Source organism: Hyla sarda, chromosome 7 (assembly GCF_029499605.1).
Source record: "Hyla sarda isolate aHylSar1 chromosome 7, aHylSar1.hap1, whole genome shotgun sequence".
Taxonomy (NCBI): domain Eukaryota; kingdom Metazoa; phylum Chordata; class Amphibia; order Anura; family Hylidae; genus Hyla; species Hyla sarda.
The window spans coordinates 164,303,488-164,315,744 of record NC_079195.1 but is presented as its reverse complement, the minus strand read 5'-3'; the positions used below and the strand labels follow the sequence as shown (position 1 = coordinate 164,315,744).

Here is a 12,257-nt window from a genome sequence, read left to right as displayed (position 1 = left end):
ATCTTCATCGCTGACAGTGTTTGCCACATTGTCTGCATTACCTGTCCATGAATTTCCTATTGTAGCTATTGTCGCTACACTCACTACCATATATCGTTACTCCGGACACACCCAAACTAATTGTGACTTTTCATTCTGGACATTTCTTGTGGATTTTTCATTGAAATATCCCTATGAATTACATGGACTGAGAACGTTTTCTCCTGATATATGCAGCAGATATTTAATTAATGAATTTTCTTTGGTGCTACTTACCCATCATATTTATCTCATTTTAATCCTACTATATTCTGTATTTTTTATTATATCTATTTTTTGCCCAGTATATTCCATTCGCCTTTGGCAAGGGCACTGCTAGGCGATTGGTCATATATATCCTTTTTATATAATAAAGACCATTTCTTGGATCCCATCTCCACTAGTCTTTTCCTTTTTCTCTCCCCTGTGCTTTTGAGGACTGGTTCACATAAATATTTTTTACTCCCACTTGAGTCAGGATCTCTGTCTTGACTTTCTCATAGTCCCGTAAGATCTTTGGATCCAGTTCACAATGAACATTTTGGGCCTCCACTCCAATGAATCCAAACACCAAGTTTCCCCAGTGTGTATTGGGCCATGCCTCATGCATAGCAATCCTTTCAAACTCTGCAAAGGTTGCTTCCTCTTGTGCTGCAGCAGTCTGCAACACCACACTTATCAGGACATCCATCTTTCAACACAGCACAGTCCTCTGCCAAAATGTCAGCCGCTTGCCAACAAAATTTTCCGTTGCCCCTAGCAACGCCTTTATACACAGTCTCAAAACTTAATTTGCACTCTGCAGGTGGCCCGTCCACCTGTCTCCTTACTTGAGAAAGAGCGCCCACTCGCTTGATGCGATCTGTTGCCCCTAGCAACAACTTCACTGCAACTCAACCACTGGTTGCTCCTAGCAATGTGTTTGCCCGCATCCGACACCAATTGTAACGATCCGTCTTGGGGATTAGCTCCGGGATCATCCAGGACACTGCCACGGGACACGTTTCCACTCAATATACCTGCAGACAACGGTTATTCATGCAAGCCTGGCACCTTGCCAGCTTTATTTAGACAGGTTGCAGGTAAAACAAAACATAACTCAGGAACAAACCAAAGTCCTAGACCGTCTGGTCACTGACTACACATATCAGCATGCCCTGACTACTATCTGGTGAGCTACCCTCAGCCAGCATAAAACATGTGCCCCTGCAACCTGTTACTCACAGTTCACACCACTTCTTCACTTCTTGGACCGCTCACAGTTCGCTGTGTGTTTCCTCAACAGGGTCCGTGTGTCTCCCCCTACAGCGACATGCTGTTACCCAGGGAGAGCCCCAACTATTCTGTTTCTTTTCCTTTTAAACACACTTTCCCTTCCTGATACCTCATTAATCAGGCCACAGGTGGAGCATTCAGCAGAGTTAGCAAGGGAAATACACCCTTTCCTTGACACACTGCCACACTCCCATAGGGACCTATAACACTGCACACACTGATCTTCATCATTGATCACTGGTTTCTCATAGGAAACCAGTGATCGACGATTCTGCCGCATGACTGCTCATGCCTGGATCTCAGGCACTGAGCAGTCATTCGGCGATCGGACAGTGAGGAGGCAGGTAGGGGCCCTCCCGCTGTCCTGTAAGCTGTTCGGGATGCCGCGATTAGCCGCGGCTATCCCGAACAGCCCGACTGAGCTAGCCGGCAACTTTCACTTTCGCTTTTAGCCGCCCGGCTCAGCTCTGAGCGCGCGGCTAAAGGGTTAATAGCTATTAGACGCGGGTCCCGGCTTCACTATATGACGCCGCGCCTGCCGTGATATGACGCGGGGTTACTGTGTAACTCCGCATTATATCATTAGAGCAGGACCAAGGACGTACCGGTACGTCCTTGGTCCTTAAGGGGTTAATATACAGCCAACTAAACACACTCTAACTAAAAGAGGGAAGAGAATACTAAATAGCTAGAAACTTAAATCTGCAGTGTAAGTAAACACATATACAACAATTATAGTAGAAACACTATGTGTTGGCTATTTGGGTGGATTTTCCTTAAAAGATACAACTATACTATATGAAACACACAAAGAATATAATACTGAAATACTTCGGGGACCCTTTAAAGCAAGTATGACGAAGAAAGCCAGGCATGGGAAAGCTTTAGTCCTTTCTTTCAGGATTCAGGCCCAACAGGAAGTTGAATGGAAAGGTGTAATGATATGCTGTCCCAGAAGAGAAAGAGACCGTGGCCCCTTTCAATGGGCTTTTTATTATGTTGTTTCCGCCCCTTGTCCAGCCCACGGGTGTTATTTGTCTAATGTTACAAAAGGCCCCTGTAAGCATGCCTTGGAGACCCCTCTTCCTTTGTTTAAACTCCATGCGGCTTTCTGGTCTAGGAACACAAATATAGCAAATAAAATTTATGTCATTTTCATATCCATAACATCCTGTAATCTTCCACTGGCTAGGGAATATCAGGGTAGTTGCTGCAGGGGCGATAGCTGGCTTAGTGTAGTAGTCCTTAGGGGGTTTAAAGGGGTATGCCACCCCTAGACATGTTATCCCCTATTCAAAGGCCCCAAAGGATAGGTGATGACATATGTGATCACGGGCATTTCAGCCGCTGGGACCCCCCGCAATCACACATTATCCCCTATCCTTTGGGGCCTTTGGATAGGGGATAACATGTCTAGGGGCAGAGTTCCTCTTTAAAGTTAATAGCTATGGGAAGCATTAAAGGGAGTGTGTCATCAGAAAATGACCTATTGTTTAAATAATGTATTATTAAATCATGTTTTACAACCCTAATTTTATCTAGATTTTATAATAATCCTTAAACAGTTTCCATTTAGACGACCACTAAGTCTAAAACTAAGATGAGATTTCCTGTTCTGTACGGATCATTTCCCAGTAATGCCTCTCTCAGAAGCAGAGTAGAAAGGGATATTGGTAAAAATATAACACTAGATCCACCACCATACACAGCAGAGTTCAGGGCCCCCCTGCCCTGTTAGAATGACCTCTGAAATGGTCACATAGAATGCACATGAGCATCCTTAATTTATCTGAATGGGAAAGGTCCTGTCTATAGTCTATGGGGCCTGCTGTAAAGCATATTATTAAATATTTTTTTAAACAGGCAAGATGGCAGCCCCACCTGATTATGCACACAAATGAAATCAGATAATATTTCGCAAAAATCAGAAATTGCAATATCTGGCTCTTTGGTAATAATAATAGAAAAAAAACTGCAGAGGATTATGTATGTGTGAACGTACCCTTTATAGAAAGCAAGGCAAAGCAGTTTTTCTATTTTTACTGTAATTGTAGTTATGTGTTTTTAAATTTAGCACCTAATTTTTCTGGTTAATTGGTTTTATAATTTAGTTTTTATAGTCTGGAGTTCTGAGAAACACAAAATCGCATATGAATGCATATCACCATGTGCCTTATTAAACTCTTGCAATATGCAGTGGTTGGAACCTATAATACTATGAATGCATCCATTCTTAACCCCTTAAGGACACAGGGCGTACAGGTACGCCCTGACGTCCAGGTACTTAAGGACACAGGGCATACCCGTACACCCGTGGGAATTACGGTCCCCGCTGGGCGGGGAGCGGACCGAGATGCCTGCTGAAATCATTCAGCAGACACCCTGTGCAAATCCCTGGGGCAATTTGTGGCGATTCCGGGTCAGTCGGGTCCCCGGTGACCCGGAAAAAAAAGGGTGATAGGTGCTGTCCGAGATGGCACCTATCATCTTTTAGCAGCAGGAGTGAGGTGGCACTGGTGCCACCTCACGATTGTCCTGATTCGTCGGCCGATGAATCGGGACTCCTGCTGTGGGGGTGTCCCTAAAGGCACCCGCTCTGCTCCTGTTCTGGTGGGTGAGAGCGGGTGCTGGGAGTCCTCACCTGAGACTGGGGCTTTTGCAAGAGCTGAAGGCACACTGGTTGCAGAACACTGAGTTTGTTACCTAACTCAATGTTTCGCAACCAGTATGCCTCCAGCTGTTGCAAACTACAACTCCCAGCATGCAGTGATGGACCGTATATGCTGGGAATTTTAGTTTTGCAACAGCTGGATGCATACTTGTTGCAAAACACTGAGTTTGTTACTTAACTCAGTGCTTTGCAACCAGTGTGCCTCCAGCTGTTGCATCTACAACCCCCAGCATGCATGGACAGCCAAAGGGCATGCCCCCACCCCCTTGGTAAATGTACAGGGTACATTCACACGGGCGGGGGTTTACAGTGAGTTTCTCGCTGCAAGTTTGAGATGCAGCAAATTTTCCGTCGCAGCTCAAACTCCCAGCGGGAAACTCACTGTAAACCCGCGCTCATGTGAATGTACCCTAAAAATACTACACTACACTGCACAAAATTAGTGTAAATCTTGCATCCAGGTCCGTCCCTATGCAAATATCTGATTTAGGCCTCAAATGTGCATGGTGCTCTCTCACTTCGGAGCCCTGTTGTATTTCAAGGCAACAGTTTAGGTTCACATATGGGGTATTTCCGTACTTGGGAGAAATTGCCTAACAATTTTTTTTTCTCCTTTTACCCCTTATGAAAAGGTAAAGTTGGGGTCTACTCCAGCATGTTATTGTAAAAAAAATTATTTTATTACACTAACATGAAGGTGTTGCCCCATACTTTTCATTTTCACAAGAGGTAAAAGGAAAAAGACCCCCAACATTCGTAACTCAATTTCTCCTGAGTTAGGAAATACCCCATTTGTGGACGTAAAATGCTCTGTGGGCACACAACAAGGTTCAGGAGTGAGAGCGCCATGTAAATTTGAAGTAATTTGCACAGGGTTGCTGATTGTTACAGCAGTTCTGACATAAACGGGGAAAATAAAAAAAAAAGCCCACATGTGACCCCATTTTTAAAACTACACCCCTTAGGGAAAGTAACAAGGGGTATAGTGAGCCTTAACACCCCACAGGTGTTTGAAGAATTTTCGTTAAAGTTGGACGTGAAAATTTAAAATTTGTATTTTTTCACTAAAATGCTGGTGTTATCCCAAATTTTTCATTTTCACAAGGGGCAATAGGGAGAGAAAAAAAAACAATAATATGTAACTCCATTTCTTCTCAGTATATAAATACCCTATTTGTGGAATTAACCCCTTAAGGACGCAGGGTTTTTCAGTTTTTGCATTTTCGTTTTTTCCTCCTTACCTTTTAAAAATCATAACCCTTTCAATTTTCCACCTAAAAATCCATATTATGGCTTATTTTTTGCATCAGCAATTCTACTTTGCAGTGACATTAGTCATTTTACCCAAAAACGGAAAAAAAAAATCATTGTGTGACAAAGTCTAAGAAAAAACACAATTTTGTAACTTTTGGGGGCTTCCGTTTCTACGCAGTGCATATTTCGGTAAAAATGACACCTTATCATTATTCTGTAGGTCCATTCGGTTAAAATGATACCCTACTGATACAGGCTTAATTTTGTCGTATTTCTGGAAAAATCATAACTACATGCAGGAAAATGTATACGTTTAAAAAAATGTCCTCTATAAAAATTTTTGCGCCGTGGTTTGAAGTTTTTATCGGTTTATACATTTTTTAATGGTATAAAAAGTGACCAAAAATACGCTTTTTTGGACATTGGAATTGTTTTTACGTGTATGCCATTGACCGTGCGGTTTAATTAATGATATATTTTTATAGTTCGGACATTTATGCACGCGGCGATACCACATATGTTTATTTTTATTTACACAGTTTTATTTTTTTATGGGAAAAGAGGGGTGATTCAAACTTTTATTAGGGAAGGGGTTAAATGACCTTTATTAACACTTTTTTTAAACTCTTTTTTTTTTTTTGCAGTGTTATAGCTCCCATAGGGACCTATAACACTGCACACACTGTGATCAGTGTTATCGGCGCTTGACTGCTCCGGCCTGGATCTCAGGCACGGAGCAGTCATTCGCCGATCGGACACCGAGGAGGCAGGTAAGGGTCCTCCAAGTGTCCTGTAAGCTGCTCGGGACTGCGCGATTTCACAGCAGCGGTCCCGAACAGCCCGACTGAGCAGCCGGGATACTTTCACTTTCGCTTCAGGCGCGGCAGTCAGTTTTGATCGCTGCGTCTCAAGGGTTAAAACAGGACATCACCGCAATCGGTGATGTCCTGTATTAGCCGCGGGCCTTGGCCGTTGATGGCCGCCGGGACTGACCCGATATGACGCGGGGACACCGTGTGACCCCGTGGCATATCGCGGGAGCTGGCGGAGGACGTAAATATATGTCTTTCGTCGTTAAGGGGTTAAAGTGCTCTGCTGGAGCATTACAGGGCTCAGAAGAGAAGGAGCGCCATTGGGCTTTTGGAGAGAGAATTTGGCAGGAATTGAAGGTCATGTGCATTTACAAAAAGCCCCCATGGTACCAGAGCAGTGGACCCCCCTCGCCCCACATGTGACCCCTTTTTGGAAACTACACCCCTCACGGATGTAATAAGGGGTGCAGTGAGCATTTACACCCCACAGGTGTATGACAGATTTTTTTGAGCATTGGTCCATGAAAATGAAAAATAAAATTTTTTATTTGCACAGACCACTGTTCCAAAGGTCTGTCAAATGCCAGTGGGGTGTAAATGCTCACTGCACCCCTTATTACATTCTGTGAGGGGTGTAGTTTCCAAAATGGTGTCACATGTGGGGGGGCCCACGGGGTGTTACACGGTTCTGGCACCACGGGGGACTTTGTAAATGCACATGTCCCCCACTTCCATTCCAAACAAATTCTCTGTTCAAAAGCCCAGTGGCACGCCTTCTCTTCTGAGCATTATAGTTAGTCCGCAGAGCACTTTACATCAACATATGGGGTATTTCCATACTCAGAAGAAACAGGGTTACACATTTTGGGGGCATTTTCTCTTACTACTACTTGTAAAAATTGTAAATTTGGGAAAAAATAGAGCATTTTTGTGAAAATATTTTTTTTATTCACACATCCGACTTTAACAAAAAGTCGTCAAACACTTGTGGGTTGTTGAGGCTCACTGTACCTCTTGTTACATGCCTTGAGAGGTGTAGATTCTTTTTTTTTTTTTTTTTTTTTTTTTTTTTTTTTTGCTGTTCTGGCACCATAGGTGCTTCCTAAATGCGACATGACTTCCAAAAACCATTTCAGCAAAATTTGCTTTCAAAAAGTCAAATGTGACTCCTTCTGTTTTGAGCATTGTAGTGCACCTGCAGAGCACTTTACGTCCACACATGGGGTATTTCCATACTCAGAAGAAATGGGGTTACAACTTTTGGGGGGCATTTACTCCTATTACCTCTTGTAAAAATGGTAAATTTGGGGGAAAAACTGCATATTAGTGAGAAGATTTCATTTACAAATCCGAAAAGTCGTCAAACACCTGTAGGGTGTTAAGGCCCACTGTACCCCTTGTTTCATGCCATTAGGGGTGTAGTTTCCAAAATAGTATGCCATGTGTTTTTTTTTTGTTGTTTTTTTTTGCTGTCATGGTGCCATAGGGGCTTCCTAAATGCGACAGGCCCCCCATAAACCATTTCAGCAAAATTCACTCTCCAAAATCCCATTATCGCTCCTTCTGAGCCCTCTACTCCGCCCGCAGAACACTTTACATACACATATGAGGTATTTACTTACTCGAGAGAAATTGGGTTACAAATTTTAGGAAGATTATAAAAAAAAAATAAAATTCAAAAACTTTTTCTACAAGAGCATGTTAGTGTAAAAAATGGAGATTTTGCTATTCCTGTGTAACACTGAAAGGGTTAACAAACTTTCTGAATGTCATTTTGTGTACTTTGAGGGGTGCAATTTTTATAATGAGGTCATTTATGGGGTATTTCTAATATGAAGGCCCTTCAAATCCACTTCAAAACTGAACTGGTCCCTGAAAAATTCTGATTTTGAAAATATTTTGAAAAATTGGAAAATTGCTGCGGAACTTTAAAGCTCTCTGGTGTCTTCCAAAAGTAAAAACATGTCAACTTTATGATGCAAACATAAAGTAGACATATTGTATATGTGAATCAATATATAATGTATTTGGAATGTCTATTTTCCTTACAAGCAGAGAGCTTCAAAGTTAGAAAAATGCTAAATTTTCAAATTTTTCTGAAACTTTTGGAATTTTTCACCAAGAAATGGTGCAAGTATCAATGAAAATGTACCACTATGTTAAATTAAAATATATCAAAAAAGAATAAAATGTGCAGCTCACAAAAAAATTAGTCGAGGCTATATGGAGTGTACTTACACCAAAAAGTACAGATAATAAATAGATATTTGAAGAAAAAAATGTGGATACCAGAAGCCTCTAGACTAATACCATAAATGGTACATGATGATTATAACATAATGTAAAATGAAATGGAAGTGTGCTTCACTTTAATAATGAAAAAAAAGAGATTTATTATAAAATTATTGTACAAGATGAATAGCATTAATAAAAAACCTTCTTCCACAGGGCCCTTGTGGGGAGGTAATATAAAATAATCTAAAACAAAATAATCTCAAACAGCCGCTATAAAGTTGGATCATCCGCTAATCCGATATTTGGTAAACCGGCATAGTTAAATTTTTCACTCCGTATCCGTATATAATATATAGTTCAAAATATGATCAATGACACCTCATATATTTACCAGCTCTTGCAGATTGAAACAGTTCATGTAGGGCTGGGCGGTATACTGGTTCATACCAAATACCAAATTTTTTGGGCTGCACGATATGAATTTTCCCCCCATACCACAATACCGGTTGGCGCTGGCACTCTATACTGTATGCCAGCTGTATGCCAGTGGTCTCCAACCTGCAGACCTCCAGATGTTGCAAAACTACAACTCCCAGCATGCCCGGACAGCCATCGGACAGCCATAGTTTTGCAACAGCTGGAGGTCCGCAGGTTTGAGACCACTGCTGTACGCTTTATCCCTATGCCCGGGCTGCAAAAGATAAAGAAAATAAACTGTAACTCACCTACGTCGGCCACACGTTGGGGATGGGAACGTCGAACAGCCATCAGCCTATCACCAGCCGGAGCGAAGTCCCGCCCCGGCCAGTGATAGGCTGAGCCCACTGTCATGTAAGGAGCTCTGGCCGGCTTCTTACATGACAGTGCGCTCAGCCTATCACTGGCCGGGGCGGGACATCGCTGCGGCCAGTGATAGGCTGACGGCTGTCTGACGTTCCAGTCCCAAGGAACAGCGTGTGGCCGACATAGGTAAGTTAAAGTTTATTTTCTGTATCTTTTGCAGCCCAGGCATAGGTATACAGCGTACAGCAGTGGTCTCCAACCTGCAGACCTCCAGCTGTTGCAAAACTACAACTCCCAGCATGCCCGGACAGCCATTGGCTGTCCTGGCATGCTGGGAGTTGTAGTTTTGCAACAACTGGAGGTCCGCAGGTTGGAGACCACTGGTGTACAGCGAGTTCCATCGCCAGCGGCCCCCAACAAAGAGGAGGAGAGCAGTGCTTGAAGGTGACATCTGTGAGTAGTACCCCGCTGGACTGATCATTAATTGGGGGGGGTGCAGAACAGTGCTGGTGGGTCACATGATTTTGGTGGGGGGGAGCCGAACACCGCGCGCGGCTCACATGATTGGGGCGGGGGGTGAAAATACAGTTATATACCGTGGAACCGCTGTAAGTTAAAAAAAATACCGTGATACACATATTTGGCCATACCGCCCAGAGGAAGTACTGAGGAAAGGGTCATTAATAAAGTACCCTGAAACGCGTCTAGAGGAGAGGAAAAATTACCGCACGATTACTGCTATCCATTAACCACATCCTCATATCCTGGACACCATTCCTTTTAAAGCTCTGTGAACTCTACAAATCCACCCTGTAAATCCACTCTGCAAATCCAGTATTCCACCTTACCGCAATCTACTCACCTGGCTGATGTCAGACGCCGAGAGACCTTCCACGAGGCTGCTTTCACCTCTGGAGCAGATCCATCTACCTCCAAGGCTGTTTTTTTCATCTCCGGAGCAGTCTATCTATCTCCGTGACTAGCGACTACTCCTAGGCCTGTGGCAACCGGGCCCGTCGCTGCAGCGCATGCCAGCGCTGTATACAGCCTCTACATCAGACACCATCGTCTCTCGGACGTCCAGCCATATGGCCATATACCATGAACGGTTTCCATCTGCAGGAGCTGGTAAATATATGAGGTGTCCTTGATCATATTTTGAGCTATATATTATATACGGATACGGAGTGAAAAATTGAACTATGCCGGTTTACCAAATATCGGATTAGCGGAAGATCCAACTTTATAGCGGCTGTTTGAGATCATTTTGTTTTATATTATTTTATATTACCTCCCCACAAGGGCCCTGTGGAAGGAGGTTTTTTATTAATGCTATTCATCTTGTACAATCATTTTATAATAAATCTCTTTTTTTCTTTATTAAAGTGAAGCACAGTTCCATTTCATTTTACATTATGTTATAATCATCATGTAACATTTATGGTATTAGTCCTAGAGGCTTCTGGTATCCACATTTTTTTCTTAAATTAGAATATGTCACGAAAAAACAATCTCTCTGAATCACATTCATAAATAAAAGCTTCCCAGAGTTATTAATGCTAAAAGTGACAGTGGTCAGATGTGCAAAAAATGCTCTGGTCTTTAAGGGAGGACAACACATATGCCAAATTCTTCTATATGCTTTGTGCTTAGTAAAACCCACTATTGTTCCAAATAGTGCACATCCTATTGGTTGTATGGACTATGGTAAGCCTACATTCTAGTGTACACGTTTTTAATTCTGTAAGTGCAATAAAAGATATTTCTTATTTACACATGAGATTTTTCTCTATTTTCTAAAAAAGTGTTACTGAGAGGGTGACAGACATTAGAGCCCCAGGTGTGCTGACATAGTCAGGTGTGAGAGCACCCTCTGGTGAAACCCTCAGAATGCTAGGACACCCAAAAAAAGATGCTAAAGAATGCTGCAACACAATGTCCATGTCACTGAGGGAAGGCAGAGACTGAGGAGAGACGGAGCAGGGCGGACGTATAGCAAGTCGGCTGGGACAACATATTGGAGCAGTGAGACTGTGCAAAGTGTATGTAAAAGAGCTTTCCTTTACTGTTCAGAATAGACAACTGCACTTAACTTTAGTTATGGCTTAGCAAGACTAGACATGCAAGTCTCCCTATAGAAGGGTTTTCCATAGGGGTACCATGTATTGAGGTTAATGATTTACAAAGCTACCCTATTTGAAGAGGGAGAAAGGGGTTTTATTGAACACATAGTTTACAAAGAAATAAAGCATATGTGTGGCTTAAGTGGATGTGTTTTATAAGTTCCAACCACTACATGTTTGAAGGGGTTTTTAAATTGCTCCCAGTACCCTGGAGTTCCCCACTCCAGCCTGCTGCTTTGGACATAAGCAGGTTTTTGTATCCACCAGTTGTATAAAACACCTGAGCAGCATCTATATTCAGGCAGCTACAGAGCAAGTTGTCATGCCTGCTTTGTTTGAATTTGAATCCTGCAGCCCATGTGTAAGTATAAGGCATTGTTTACCAACCAGGCTGCCTCCAGCTGTTGCAAAACTACATCTTCCAGCATGCCCGGACAACCTCTGCATGCAGCATGCTGTCCGTGCATGCTGGGAGTGGTAGTTTTGCAACTGCTGGAGGCACTCTGCTTGGGAACCACTGGTATAAGGTAACCTTTGTCAAGCAACACACTTCAAAATCAGCAGCAGTCCCCTATTTGGCTTTCTATTTCTACAGGCTAGATATAGAGTTGTGCCTATTTGCAGTTAGCGAAAAAAGTAAGTAGCCATCTAGAGGTTTTAATATTCTTATTTTATCTTATATTCTTTTTTTATGTGCACCAATGCATTGGAAGCTGAATGTTAGCTCCTTTTGAAGGGGGAAATCAGGTAAAACATTAAAATGCAGCAGGAGCATACATCATTGCTTACCTGTATATCCCAGTTCTAAAACCACCAAAAATACATTTGTTTTGGGGGTCTTAGTCCTGTACTCCCTGGTTGAGCAGCTGTTCAGTACTTCAAGTATTACATTTGCAATAACACTATATTAGTAAATTGTAGGGATGCACCGATATATCGGCCGAAAATAGCTATTTCGGCAAAATGACGAAACAACAAAAAATGTGCCGATAATGACCCACCTCCCCTGCCCGCCCACAGCACAAGTTACAAACACTGCCAGTGGCAGAGGCACTCGTGGGGGGTGCAGGGGGGGCCGGGCGCAAC

General features: G+C 42.8%; 1 protein-coding gene across 7 annotated transcripts in view; it reads left to right on the top strand.

The window, feature by feature from the left end:
- BTBD18 (BTB domain containing 18) overlaps window positions 1-12,257 on the top strand; it is a 127,645-nt gene that overhangs the window by 57,475 nt on the left and 57,913 nt on the right. Inside the window, exon 2 of one of the 7 annotated variants that reach the window (XM_056531195.1) lies at window positions 11,767-11,807. The exons of 5 other annotated variants lie outside the window; for them this stretch is intronic. The gene's annotated coding sequence lies outside the window, so the exon portion shown is untranslated. Of the gene's footprint in view, window positions 1-10,873; window positions 11,091-11,766; window positions 11,808-12,257 lie in introns of those variants that run through there. One more of the 7 variants, XM_056531197.1, reaches the window with a different exon arrangement.